Raw genomic sequence first — 13,167 nt, forward strand, 5'->3', positions numbered from 1 at the left:
TTTATTAAAGGGCAACTTGTGATAGGGCCAGGGAGGGCAATTTCCATCTCCTGTTTCTTTTGCTTTCTTTTATCTTTTTTGTTTTTAAGGACTCAGCCATTTCTGTAAATAATAGTAAGAATGGGATGGGTTTCACCAGGAGGAAGGGAAGGAAGCGCACCAAAGAGGGATCTGGGGGTGCTGGTTGACATCCACCAAAAATGGGCCGGCAGTGTGCCCAGGTGGCCAAGAAGGCCAATGGCATCCTGGCCTGCATCATGAACAGTGTGGCCAGCAGGAGCAGGGAAGTCATTCTGCCCTGTGCTCAGCACTGGTTAGGCCACACCTTGAGTCATGTGTCCAGTTCTGGGCCCCTCAATTTAAGAAGGACATTGAGACACTTGAATGTGTCCAGAGAAGGGCAACAAGGCTGGGGAGGGGTCTGGAGCACAGCCCTGTGAGGAGTGCCTGAGGGAGCTGGGGTTGCTTAGCCTGGAGAAGAGGAGGCTCAGGGGAGACCTTGCTCTCTACAGCTACCTGAAGGGAGGCTGTATCCAGGTGGGGGTTGGTCTCTTCTCCCAGGCACACAGCACCAGAACAAGAGGACACAAGCTGCACCAGGGGATGTTTAGGCTGGAGGTGAGGAAGAAGTTCTTCCCAGAAAGAGAAATTGACTGTTGGAATATGCTGCCCAGGGAGGTGGTGGAGTCACCATCACTGGAGGTGTTCAAAAAAGGCTTGGTTATGGCACTTGGAGCCATGGTTTAGTTGTTAGGAGGTGTTAGGGATTAGGTAATAGGTTGGACTTGATGATCTCTGAGGTCTTTTCCAACCTGGTTGATTCTGTGATTCTGTGATTTGATTCTGTGAAAGAGCATAAGAGTGGAGGGGGTTTGGTTGAAGGTCGTCATGGAGTTCTTGCCTCTACAGTGGAGTACAAAATTGGTGAAATGTTGCATGGGGCACATGGGCACTGTCTGTGTCTTGTTTTACAGTCATTTGATGTAAAATGAAAAAACAAACACACAAAATTTCAGAAAGGTTCTTTGTGAGATGTTTAAAAAAAGTAATGAATGCTCACAAACAGAGTCCTTGAAGTGGATATTCCTCAGCACCTCCTCCATTTCTAGATAAGCAAGTGTTTTAAAAAGAATTGCCTAAAGGTAGAGCAGCCTAGCTAGATGTGTCAGGGGCCTAAATGAGACCAAACAGAGAGTGGAGCTAGCTCAGGAATATCCTGGTACTGTTTGTTCCGGAGCCACGTGTGGAGGCTAAGCCTGCACAGGACAGGTTGAGCTCCTTTGATGACCTTCTCACCAAATAAAGCAGGACATGTTCCTGACCACTCCTAACCATCTCACTTTGTATATACTCCTGCCTGCCTTTCTTACTCCCAGCAGACTTCTTTAATCTCACAGAATCACAGAAAACATCTGGTTGGAAGAGACCTCCAAGCTCATCCAGTCCAACCTTCGAACTGGCGCTGAAGGGTCAAGAGCTTTTCAGGCAAGAGCTGTCAGTGAAATGTGTATTAAATGGCAAGAGAGGTGCACCTTGTGCTCCCTGGTGCTGTTCATCTGAGAGTATTGCTTAGTATCCATGTTGTAGTAATAGCCCAGGACATCAAGGCCCTGTTTTATGTGCTGGCTGTGTACAAAGTACAAAGCAGTCCATGGTGAAGCTTCTGTAATCTTCGTGTTTCTTGTCAGCTTCATTTACTTGGTCTCATGCCGCAGGACAGTGCTCTTGTATTCATGTTCCTGGAAAGGCAAAAGAAAGCTTCAACAATACTTCTAGCCTGAAACTACTTGGAAAATGTTTCTGTTCCCATTACCTCTTATTTTTCCCCATCTGTGTTGACAGATTATATTTATTAGCACAGGGTAATTTTTGGAGCCCATGTACTCGCTCAAATCCTCTTAAAATGGCTTATTCATCGCTGTGCTCCTTGGAAAATAGGACTGGGGGGGGTTCTTGCTGGTGTCACTTCCACAGTATACCACAATGTCTTTACATGACACTGGTTTAGATCCTAGGGCTAATTTGCCTGGGCACAGTACCAAAGTCACTTTTCCATGGGGTCTCTTCAGTGTGCAGTCTGTATTTAACTGATTTGGTACATACTTAAGAACAGAGAAGTTCTGTTACTTCTGTTAGTGATAGGACTGGGGGGGATGGAGCAAAACTAGAAATGGGGAGATTGAGATTGGATGTTAGGAAGAAGTTCTTCCCCATGAGGGTGGTGAGAGACTGGCACAGGTTGCCCAGGGAGGTGGTGGCAGCCTCCTGCCTGGAGGTTTTTGCAGCCAGGCTGGATGTGGCTGTGAGCAACCTCTGAAGTGTGAGGTGTCCCTGCCCATGGCAGGGGGGTTGGAACTGGCTGAGCCTTAAGGTCCCTTCCAACCCTGACAATTCTATGACTCTATTTCTTTTTCTCCAAACTGCTAGTCATACAGAGTGCAGCCACATTGATGCAGTGACAGAACCAAGTATTTTGCATGCATTTGCTTTTGTGCCATGCAAAACAGTGTTTTTGCCTCCAGCTGCTGACCACTGAGGCTGTTGGCTGAATATAGCCTTGAAATATTCTCAGACTTCAAGTTTTTCTTGTTTTCTGAAGACCTGAAAGAACTTGTCATGGTTTCTTCTCACCTGAGTGAGCAGCCCAGATCACAGTGAGCATGGTGCTGGCCTTGGATGGAAGTCCAGTCCATTTCTTTTCCAGGTAATAGTTCCTACTCAAACAGTTGTCCGGATGAAGATGAGAATATGATGAAAGGCTAACAGAATTTTCAGAGTAGTCACTGCCACTTTTCCAAGCAGGGCCTGTAATTCACAGCTCACATTATTTTCATAAACCCTAAGAGTTGTGGTGCTGTTAGACACCAGTGGGTGTGGATGAGATCTTTTTTGTAGGAGATGTGAAGCAAAGATTTTCTGTATCACACATTTAAAAGGAAAGAAAATGGCTACATCTCTCTTCTTACAGGGGATTATTTCAGAGTAAACATCCTGTCCTCTGTTGTAGAGAATGTGGAGAAATAGCATGTCTACCATCAGGCTTGAAGTCCTCTCCCTGACTTTTCAGACTCTGTCGTGCATGACTTCTGCAGCCAATGTAAATAATTTCATTGTCTCTGTTGGACTTTAGATCAGCTTTTCCAATGTTGTGATTCCTTCTTGTCCTTTTATGCTTCCTTTCTCCCTTCCATCAACTACTTCCTTGCCTTTTTTGTAACTGCAGCTCGTTAGTAGCTGCCCATACTCATAAGCACCCTTTCACTAATGGATGTGGGGTATTCATGTGTGTGTGAACTGAGGGACACTGAGCAGGGAAATCTTCATTTCCAGATTTAAAGATGGGTGGAAAACCCACTCACACATGATTAGTAACTTTGATATAATTTCTTGTATTGCTGTAAGTACTTTTGTCTCAAGAGGCAAACCCCATATTCAGGTGGTAGTTAATTTTCAGTGGGCTTAATGCCTTTCTGAAGCACTGATTGCTGTATACTACTTAAGAGAGGACAAAGTGGACCATTTGTCTGCCCCAATGTACGTACAGGGTAACCCCTGTCTATTGCTTACTCCATGCTTTGTTCATATTTGCACTGATAGGAAAGGAAAAAAAAAATACAGTTTTAGTTGAGGACTAAGCTTAGAATTTGTGAAATGTGTGAAAATTTTGACTGTTTTTCTGACCTTGAGAATGACATACAATGATTGAGGCATATGAGCTCTCCCAAGGAAACCATCAGGGCTCCTTATGAGCTAACCCAGAATCACAGAAAACATTGGGTTGGAAGAGACCTCCAAGCTCATCCAGGCCAACCCTCCACCCATCACTGCAGGCTCAACACTGAACCATGTCCCTCAGCACCAGCTCCACACACTGCTTGAACACCTCCAGGGATGGTGACTCCAGCACTGCCCTGGGCAGAACATTCCAATGGCTGAGAGCCCTCTCTGGGAAGAAAGATTTCCTAGCATCCAGGCTGCCTCCTCCCTGCTCCAACCTCCCTTCAGGTAGTTGTAGAGAGCAATGAGGTCTCCCCTGAGCCTCCTCTTCTCCAGCCTGAACACCCCCAGCTCCCTCAGAGGCTGTCCATAGCCCAGGGGCTCCAGGCCCTTCTCCAGCCTCATTGACCTTGTCTGGAAACGCTCCAGTCCCTCAGTGCCCCTCTTGTAGTGAGTGGCCTGGACCTGAGCACAGCACTGGAGGTGTGGCCTCATCAGTGCTGAGCACAGCTCTCTGTTCAGCTGTTGACTTGTTGAAGCCCTGTTTTCCATGTGGATAGTTCTATTCCCTTACCGAGCACCTTTAGTCTTGTCTGCTGTGTGTGCGCTCTTCAAGCGGAGCTCAGTTTCCTGCTTCATTGTATCTGCATGGCCAATCACAGCGATACCATTTCAGCTGAGAGCTTTGAAGTTTATTGTACAACTGTTAGTTGTAAAACTCTATTTTTTGCATCAGTGGCTAGAACAAGCTATTCTGTTTCAGGAATGCAAAATTTGGATGCAAGCAACAAGCTTATTCTGTGCTATGTTTCCGAGATGACTGTGAGTGATGGACCTGGACTGTTCTCTCAGTTGTATTGGAAGGTGTAAAGTGCTGATATGGAGTACTGCTGCTGTGGACAGAAACTGGGGGGGTTAGGTGCAAGTTTCAGATACATCTATATGTGTGTTTATGAAAGTAGTCAAGCTCTGGCTTGTGTAAAGGTAGCTATGACACCATTTCTAATGGAATTGTAAATGCACTTGCACAGCTGTAGAAAACTGTTTCTTTTTCACATGTTTTTCTCTGCTGTTGCAGACAAACTTGTGTTATCTAGAGGAATTGCTCTGTTTTGAATTTGCTGCAGTATTTTCAAGTAGAATGTGGAACATCCAGCTTGAAACCTAAACCTGAAAATTGTAGATGATTTCCGGAATTACCACAGGGCTATTTGTTTGGGGGTTAGCTGATTGGTTGGCTGGTTGTTTTTTCCCTGACATATATTACTCCAGCACTATAAATCCACCAAACAATAGGCTAATTAAAGTCACAGAATCATAAATTCAATTTGGTTGGAAAAAAACCTTTAAGATCATTAAGTCCAACCTTCCTCTGACTCTAGCACTGAGCCAGCAGTGTGCCCAGGTGGCCAGGAGGGCCAATGGCATCCTGGCCTGCATCAGGAATAGTGTGGCCAGCAGGAGCAGGGAAGTCATTGTGCCCCTGTACTCTGCACTGGTTAGGCCACACCTTGAGTCCTGTGTCCAGTTCTGGGCTCCTCAGTTTAAGAAGGACATTGAGACTCTTGAAGGTGTCCAGAGTAGGGCAACAAGGCTGGGGAGAGGCCTTGAGCACAGCCCTGTGAGGAGAGGCTGAGGGAGCTGGGGTTGCTTAGCCTGGAGAAGAGGAGGCTCAGGGGTGACCTCATTGCTCTCTCCAACTCCCTGAAGGGAGGTTGCAGCCAGGTGGGGGTTGGTCTCTTCTCCCAGGCAACCAGCACTAGAACAAGAGGACACAGTCTCAAGCTGTGCCAGGGGAAGTTTAGGCTGGAGGTGAGGAGAAAGTTCTTCACTGAGAGAGTTTCCATTGGTGCTTGTGCTGTACTGGTAGCTGAGCTGAACAGATAAAAGCTGATCATCTCTGTACTCTTTTATTTCTTACCTCTTTATGTCTGTATGCTGAAGTCCATGTTTTTGCAGCATCATATACTTAAAATCTGTGAAGAGATTAAGTGTGAGCAAGTGTTCAAAAGTTCCTGTGCTTCACAGCTTATTGTAAAGTAGTCCTGAGTCCTCATCTGGATATCTTGTTAAAATAATGACTGTTTTAATGGTATTTCATCTCAGTCCAAGCAGTGTAGCAGTAGGGTTATTTTTTTAAAACAACCATGAGTCTTAAGCAGGAATTCACATTGTGAGAAGATTTGGATTGTTTATTATGTTGGCTGGATTAGCCAAATCCTACTTAAGATACTCATAGGAGGAAGTGTTAGCCCTCACTGTAGAACTTGGGCTTTAGGAGTATCTTCTGAGCAAACAAGCTCAGATTAGTAGTGCACTCTAGAAGCAATTATAATGCTGTGGTTGAAGCACTTGGTTTGCAATGGGGAGATCACAGCTCACAGGATGTCAGGGGTTGGAAGGGGCCCAGAGAGATCATCGAGTCCAACCCCACTGCCAGAGCAGGACCATACAATCTAGCTCAGGTCACACAGGAACACATCCCGATGGGGCTGGAAAGGCTCCAGAGAAGGAGACTCCACAACCTCTCTGGGCAGCCTGCTCCAGTGCTCTGGGACTCTTACAGTAAAGAAGTTCCCCCTTGTGTTGAGGTGGAACCTCCTGTGCTGCAGCTTACATCCATTGCTCCGTGTCCTAAGGATCCTGTCTTTGATTGTCCAAAGATTCTTGAGGGTTTTTTTGGTATTTCCACAAACTCCTGGTTTGTTTTTCCACTCATCTTGCTGGTTTTTTGTTTGCTTGGTTTTTTTTCTTGCTGGCTGTTTTGTGTGTGTGTGTGAATTGCAGTGAGTAATGCTGGCTCTCTTATCATCTCCAGGATATTATTTTGCAATTATTAGGATTTATAAGGACCATGGGTAAGTGGGGATATCTTTTACAGTTGAGCAGTGTTGGGAGCATCATAGAATCATAGAACAGCTCAGACTGGAACAGACCTTAGAGATCTCCAATCCAACCTCCCTGCCATGGGAGGTCCCAGAGGTGTCCCATGGGCAGGGACACCTCTCAACCAGCCCAGCTTACTCAAGGCCACATCCATCCTGGCCTTCAACTGCTCCAGCCAGGGGGCATCCACAGCCTCTCTGGACAATCCATTCCAGAGTCTTGACACCCTCCTGGTGAAGAATTTCTTCCTAAGATCCAACCTAAACCTATTCTCCTTCCATTTCAATCCATTTCCTTTGTCCATGGACACTCTTGTAAAAAGTCCCTCTGCACCCTTCCTGGAGGATCCCTTCAGGCAGCTCTAAAGCCCCCCAAGAGTCTTCTCTTCCCCAGGCTGAACACTTGACAGGCTGCCACTTGAACGTGTCCAGAGAAGGGCAACAAGGCTGGGGAGAGGCATTGAGCACAGCCCTGTGAGGAGAGGCTGAGGGAGCTGGGGTTGTTTAGCCTGGAGAAGAGGAGGCTCAGGGGAGACCTCATTGCTCTCTACAACTAACTGAAGGGAGGTTGTAGCCAGGAAGGGGTTGGTCTCTTCTCACTAGCAACCAGCACCAGAACAAGAGGACACAGTCTCAAGCTGTGCCAGGGGAAGTTTAGACTCCAGGTGAGGAGAAAGTTCTTCACTGAGCGAGTCATTCACCATTGGAATGTGCTGCCCAGGGAGGTGGTGGAGTCACCATCCCTGGAGGTGTTCAAGAGGGGACTGGATGTGGCACTTGGTGCCATGGTCTAGTCATGAGGTCTGTGGTGACAGGTTGGACTGGATGATCTTTGAGGTCTCTTCCAACCTTAGTGATACTGTGGTAACACCCCCAGTTCCCTCAGCCTATCCTTGTAGCAGAGGTGTTCCAGCCCCTGGATGATTGTGGCCCAAAAAGCATCAAAACAAGCCAACAAATAAGGCCCCTGAACTGAGCTTTTCCATGTCACTTTGAGGCACACTCAGAATGTTCTGTTCTCCCTGAATGATAGGATCTGTGATATATAACTGAAGTGGTATTGCCAGATCCTGACAAGGTGATGACAGCATATATATAAAATGTTTTTAGTGTGGCAGTGGGAATACTTCCTAGACTATTCATACACACATTTCCTTACACAGTCACATGCAGCTGCATACTTTTACTATTTTCTTCCCCTGACAATATTCAGAGAGATAATTTACTTGCACCATTGCTGAAAATGGAATATTGCTTCAATTTCAACAGTTCTTTGAAGAATACTCCCATTTCTGCTTGAAGGCTTGTAAGAGAACCATGCCTGACCAACACACTAATATAAAAGGAAGGGAGTTATATGTTATTAAAAAACAAAAAAGTGCTTTACTGGTTTGTTTTAATTAAAGACAGAGAAATTGCATTGGTGGATGTGAGTTGTTTCTATTGTGTAATGGAAACTCCCTTGTAAGATTAGTTATTCATTTTTGTAAATCTTAGACCCACAGAATCAACCAGGTTGGAAAAGGCCTCAGAGGTCATCAAGTCCAACCTACCACTCAACACCTCTTGACAACCAAACACTGGCTCCAAGTGCCTCATGCAGTCCTTTCTTGAACACCTCCAGGGATAGTGACTCCACAACCTCCCTGGGCAGCACATTCCAATGGGCAATTGTTCTTGCTGGGAAGAACTTTCTCCTCACCTCCAGCCTAAACCTCCCCTGGCACAGCTTGAGACTGTGTCCTCTTGTTCTGGTGCTGGTTGCCTGGGAGAAGAGGCCAACCCCCACCTGGCTACAACCTCCCTTCAGGGAGTTGTAGAGAGCATTGAGGTCTCCCCTGAGCCTCCTCTTCTCCAGGCTAAGCAACCCCAGCTCCCTCAGCCTCTCCTCACAGGGCTGTGCTCCAGACCCCTCCCCAGCCTTGTTGCCCTTCTCTGGACATGCTCAAGTGTCTCAATGTCCTTCTTATTCTGAGAAGCCCAGAGACCATGGTGTTTAAAAATGATGTCTCAACCTACACTGAGACCTTGAGTGCTTTGTCTGTTTGGGTATCTGCTATCCAAATGGTCAATGCTAAGACTGTTGTTACTGTAGAGGGTAAACAGTTGCTCCTGCTTCCTGGTGTCTATTTGTCCTGCATACCAACTATTGTTCCTTCTGTTCCCAATGTGCATATGTAGCTCTTTGTCTGTGGCTAAGTCTGTATTTGTTTGTATAATCCTACAGTGTTTTCTGATAGATTAAGGAATTAATTTGTCTTCCAATTTTCCTCATCCTTATTCATAATTTGTAACTAAGTAGAACAATAATTAAGTCAGGAGAGTAGAAATGTAATGTAGGTTGCTCTCTAAATCCATAGCTGCCAGCTAAAAGGGACAGTCAGCTATAAATACTGTTAAGCACAGTTTGTGTTTTTGGAGGGAAGTGTGTTTGCATATAGTATTAGCAAGTAAATAGAATCATAGAATTGTTAGGGTTGGAAGGGACCTCAAGGCTCATCCAGTTCCAACCCCCTGCCATGGGCAGGGACACCTCACACTACAGCAGGTTGCTCACAGCCACATCCAGCCTGGCTGCAAACACCTCCAGGGATGGTGGTTCTACCATCTCAGCAAGTAACTTGGCCTTCTGTATGTAACTATTGTTATTTTTGTGTTCATTACTGGATTTAGTAATGATTTTCTGATATCCTTGAAGCAGATCTAATGCAATATCCACTTTGTAGGTAGCAAATAATGTGGTTTCTGGACTGCAGTGGTTCTCAATACTTCCTTCAAGGTTCTACATCAACTTTGGCCATTGGATTTGTTCTCAATGGCAGAAAGAGAGAGAAAAAGGAGAAATAAAAGCCCTATACTCTGAAGAGGAAGCAAATAAGTGTCCTAGATGAGACTAGCCTGTGTATTTTAACATTTGAAGCCATTCTGGACCTGTCCTGTGAGCTGTTAGATTAGCTGGTCAGAGCAGTGCTAGAGGATGATAAATTTCAGCCATTAACACATTATTAGGATCGTGAAGAAGAGAAAGAAGCACACTTCTATTAACAGGGCTGATGGGCCAGGCAAAGGAGCTGGAAACTCATTAGGTGATGTATTTCCATCAACATGTGTGTCTGTAGCAATTGAAAAACACTTAAGGATTGGAGACTTCAGATGATGATTCAGACACTTGTCTTCATTTGTTCTGTGTGTATGCAAGCTGTTGTGTTTAGAAACATTTCTTAAATTGCTACAAAGAGCCACTCTGTGGTTTACCTATTTCCCATACCATTAGGCAGCTATCTGATGTCTGCAAAAGGCAAAAGAATTTAAGGTGATGAAGACCAAACAGACAAATACAATTTGCAGAACTGTCTGTTTGCTTTGTGTGTTTTACCATACATGAGAGAGGAAAACAAATGCTGGATCCATGGCAAAGAATACATTTATCCAATCTATACCTGCAAAGTGTGAGAAACCAGCTCACTGCTAAATTTTAAATACAACCAGGCACAAATCCAGGCTGGGCAGGGACTGGCTGGAAAGCAGCCCTGAGGAGAGAGACTTGGGGGTGCTGGGGGAGGAGAAGCTCAACAGGAGCTCTCAGTGTGCACTTGCAGCCCACAAAGCCAATCAGATCCTGGGCTGCATCAGGAGAAGTGTGGCCAGCAGGGCAAGGGAGGTGATCCTCCCCCTCTGCTCAGCTCTGGTGAGACCCCACCTGGAGTCCTGCCTCCAGTTCTGGAGCCTCTATTACAAGAGGGATGTGGAGGTGCTGGAAGGTGTCCAGAGAAGGGCCACAAGGATGATCAGAGGGCTGGAGCACCTCTCCTGTGAGGACAGACTGAAGGAGTTGGGGCTGTTCAGTCTGGAGAAGAGAAGGCTCCCAGGTGACCTAATTGTGGCCTTCCAGGATCTGAAGGGGGCTACAGGAAGGCTGGGGAAGGACTGCTCAGGATCTCAGGTAGTGATAGGACTAGGGGGACTGGAATGAAGCTGGAGGTGGGGAGATTGGGGCTGGATGTGAGGAGGAAGTTCTTCCCCATGAGAGTGGTGAAGCCCTGGAATGGGTTGTCCAGGGAGGTGGTTGGGGTGCTGTCCCTGGAGGTGTTTAAGCCCAGGCTGGCTGAGGCTCTGGCCAGGCTGATCTAGTGTGGGGTGTCCCTGCCCATGGCAGGGGGGTTGGAAATAGATGATCCTTGTGGTCCTTTCCAACCAAAACAGCCCTGGGCACAGAGCAGGTTTGCTAGAGGTGCACCATAACAACACTTATATACTTATATATAATATGTATTATATATATATATATATATATATATATATATATAACTTATATAGATGTCAAACATACATATTCATACCTTTCCCCAGTACCTTCCCATCATTCTCCATCAGGGCTGGGATAAAACCTGTACTTTTGATCTGGCCAGTCTTCAGGCATGTCAGTGCCTCACCTTTCCCTCCCAGTATAGAAGGATCGAACCCCACATAACACAGACTACTACCCACCAGTCAGCCCAAAGATCGAACCTCACGGTCCCCAGCAATGCCCCTTGCCAAAGCCAAATCTTATAAACAATTTCTCACAAAAGGATGGAGGAGTATTACATTCCAGTACTTGCTTGGTGAGTTGTTTTCTGCCTGTGGTAGGTTCTGGACTTCCTGCAGTCAAATATGGGCAAAACTTGACTTTCACAGCGTCTGTTTGAGACTCCATGACCCCCTGACTTCCAGCCGCTGAGCTGCACAACTTCTGCCCAAGTAATACAAGCCTTTTGTTTTCTAGTACAAAACAGAAGAGTTTTGGTTTTTTTTCCCTTTCTCTTCATTTCTCTGTGATGGCTGTCAAAAGATTTTCCTGTGACAGAAAAAAAGAAAAGTCATAAGGACTGCAGTTGTTCTCTCCCTCCTGTGTATAGCTTTCTGTTAAGTATCACATTCCTTGTAACCACAGGTGCCAGCCCACTGCTGCCTTTTCACTCCATTGCGATGGACCACAAGCCAGCAATGTGCTCCTGTGGCCCAGAAGGCAAAAGCCATTCTGGGGTGGTGTGGTGGTGAGAGAAAGTTCAGTTCTCCCCCACACACAAAGAAACCACGGCTAACTCAGTTGGAGAAGCAGAGATGAATTAAAGCTGTATTTACAAGCAGGGTGAGCTGCAGTGAACATCTACACAATATACAGTATTTACAATGTGTACAGAAATACACAGCACAGAACGTAATACAGAACAAAGCTTTCCTTCCTCCAGTCAGGAGGGTCCCCCCCTGCACCACTACTCTCCCCCTACCTCCCTTTTTCCCCAAAAAGGGTTAGAGAGAGAGAAAAGGCAATTATTAAGGAGGAAATTCTGTTAGCTCAAAGCGTATCATAGTATCATAGTATCATTCAGGGTTGGAAGCAACCACAAGGATCATCTAGTTCCAACCCCCCTGCCATGGGCAGGGACACCCCACACTAGATCAGGCTGGCCACAGCCTCATCCAGCCTGGGCTTAAACACCTCCAGGGATGGGGCCTCAACCACCTCCCTGGACAACCCATTCCAGGGCTTCACCACTCTCATGGGGAAGAACTTCCTCCTCACATCTAGCCTGAATCTCCCCACCTCCAGCTTCATTCCATTCCCCCTAGTCCTATCACTATCTGAGATCCTGAGAAGTCCTTCCCCAGCCTTCCTGTAGGCCCCTTTCAGATACTGGAAGGCCACCTGGGAGCCTTCTCTTCTGCAGACTGAACAGCCCCAACTCCTTCAGTCTGTCCTCATAGGAGAGGTGCTCCAGCCCTCTGCTCATCCTTGTGGCCCTTCTCTAGACACGCTCCAGCACCTCCACATCCCTCTTGTAATAGGGGCTCCAGAACTGGAGGCAGGACTCCAGGTGGGGTCTCACCAGGGCTGAGTAGAGGGGGAGGATCACCTCCCTCGACCTGCTAGCCACACTTCTCCTGATGCAGCCCAGGATCTGATTGGCTTTGCGGGCTGCAAGTGCACATTGAGAGCTCAACTCTGTCCCACACAGCTGTTGCTCAGAGAGAGACTGAAACGGACAGGCTGAAAAAGACAGACAGAACTGACTGAGATTGCATTCTACCAATCTACCAATGAAATTCATTTAGAATATCTTGTTTTCATTATTTTACCAAAAACATTCAGCCAGAGTGTTCCAGCAACTGTCCCCTTCTTAAAGGCACAGCCTGAAACGGTCACAGGTGGATTAGAAGGGCCTTGTTCGGTAGGTGGAGAGGAATCTTCAGCATTAGAGTTTAAGTATGAAACACAACCTCAAGACATACAAAACTGTATTTCCAGGTTTCACACACACACACACAGAGTTTCTCTGAGCCACCCTCTCAGGTGATGTCCCTGAAAGAGTTGGCTTAATTATTTTGAATGGGCCTGTAAGTACGCTTGTTTCAGCTTCCCTTGAAGCCAAGCTAAACACAAACCCTTTTTCCCAAACCATGTTTCCCACCCCTCCGCCCCCCCTCCCCACCCCTTTTTTTTGAGTCCTTAATGATTCCACCCAGGTCCTTTTACAATTTTTTTTGGTGAGGTGCTGGATCACGCTTCACACACCCCACCACC

Source organism: Melanerpes formicivorus, unplaced genomic scaffold, assembly GCF_026170545.1.
Source record: "Melanerpes formicivorus ecotype bairdi unplaced genomic scaffold, bMelFor1.0.p_v2 SCAF_4, whole genome shotgun sequence".
NCBI classification, from domain to species: domain Eukaryota; kingdom Metazoa; phylum Chordata; class Aves; order Piciformes; family Picidae; genus Melanerpes; species Melanerpes formicivorus.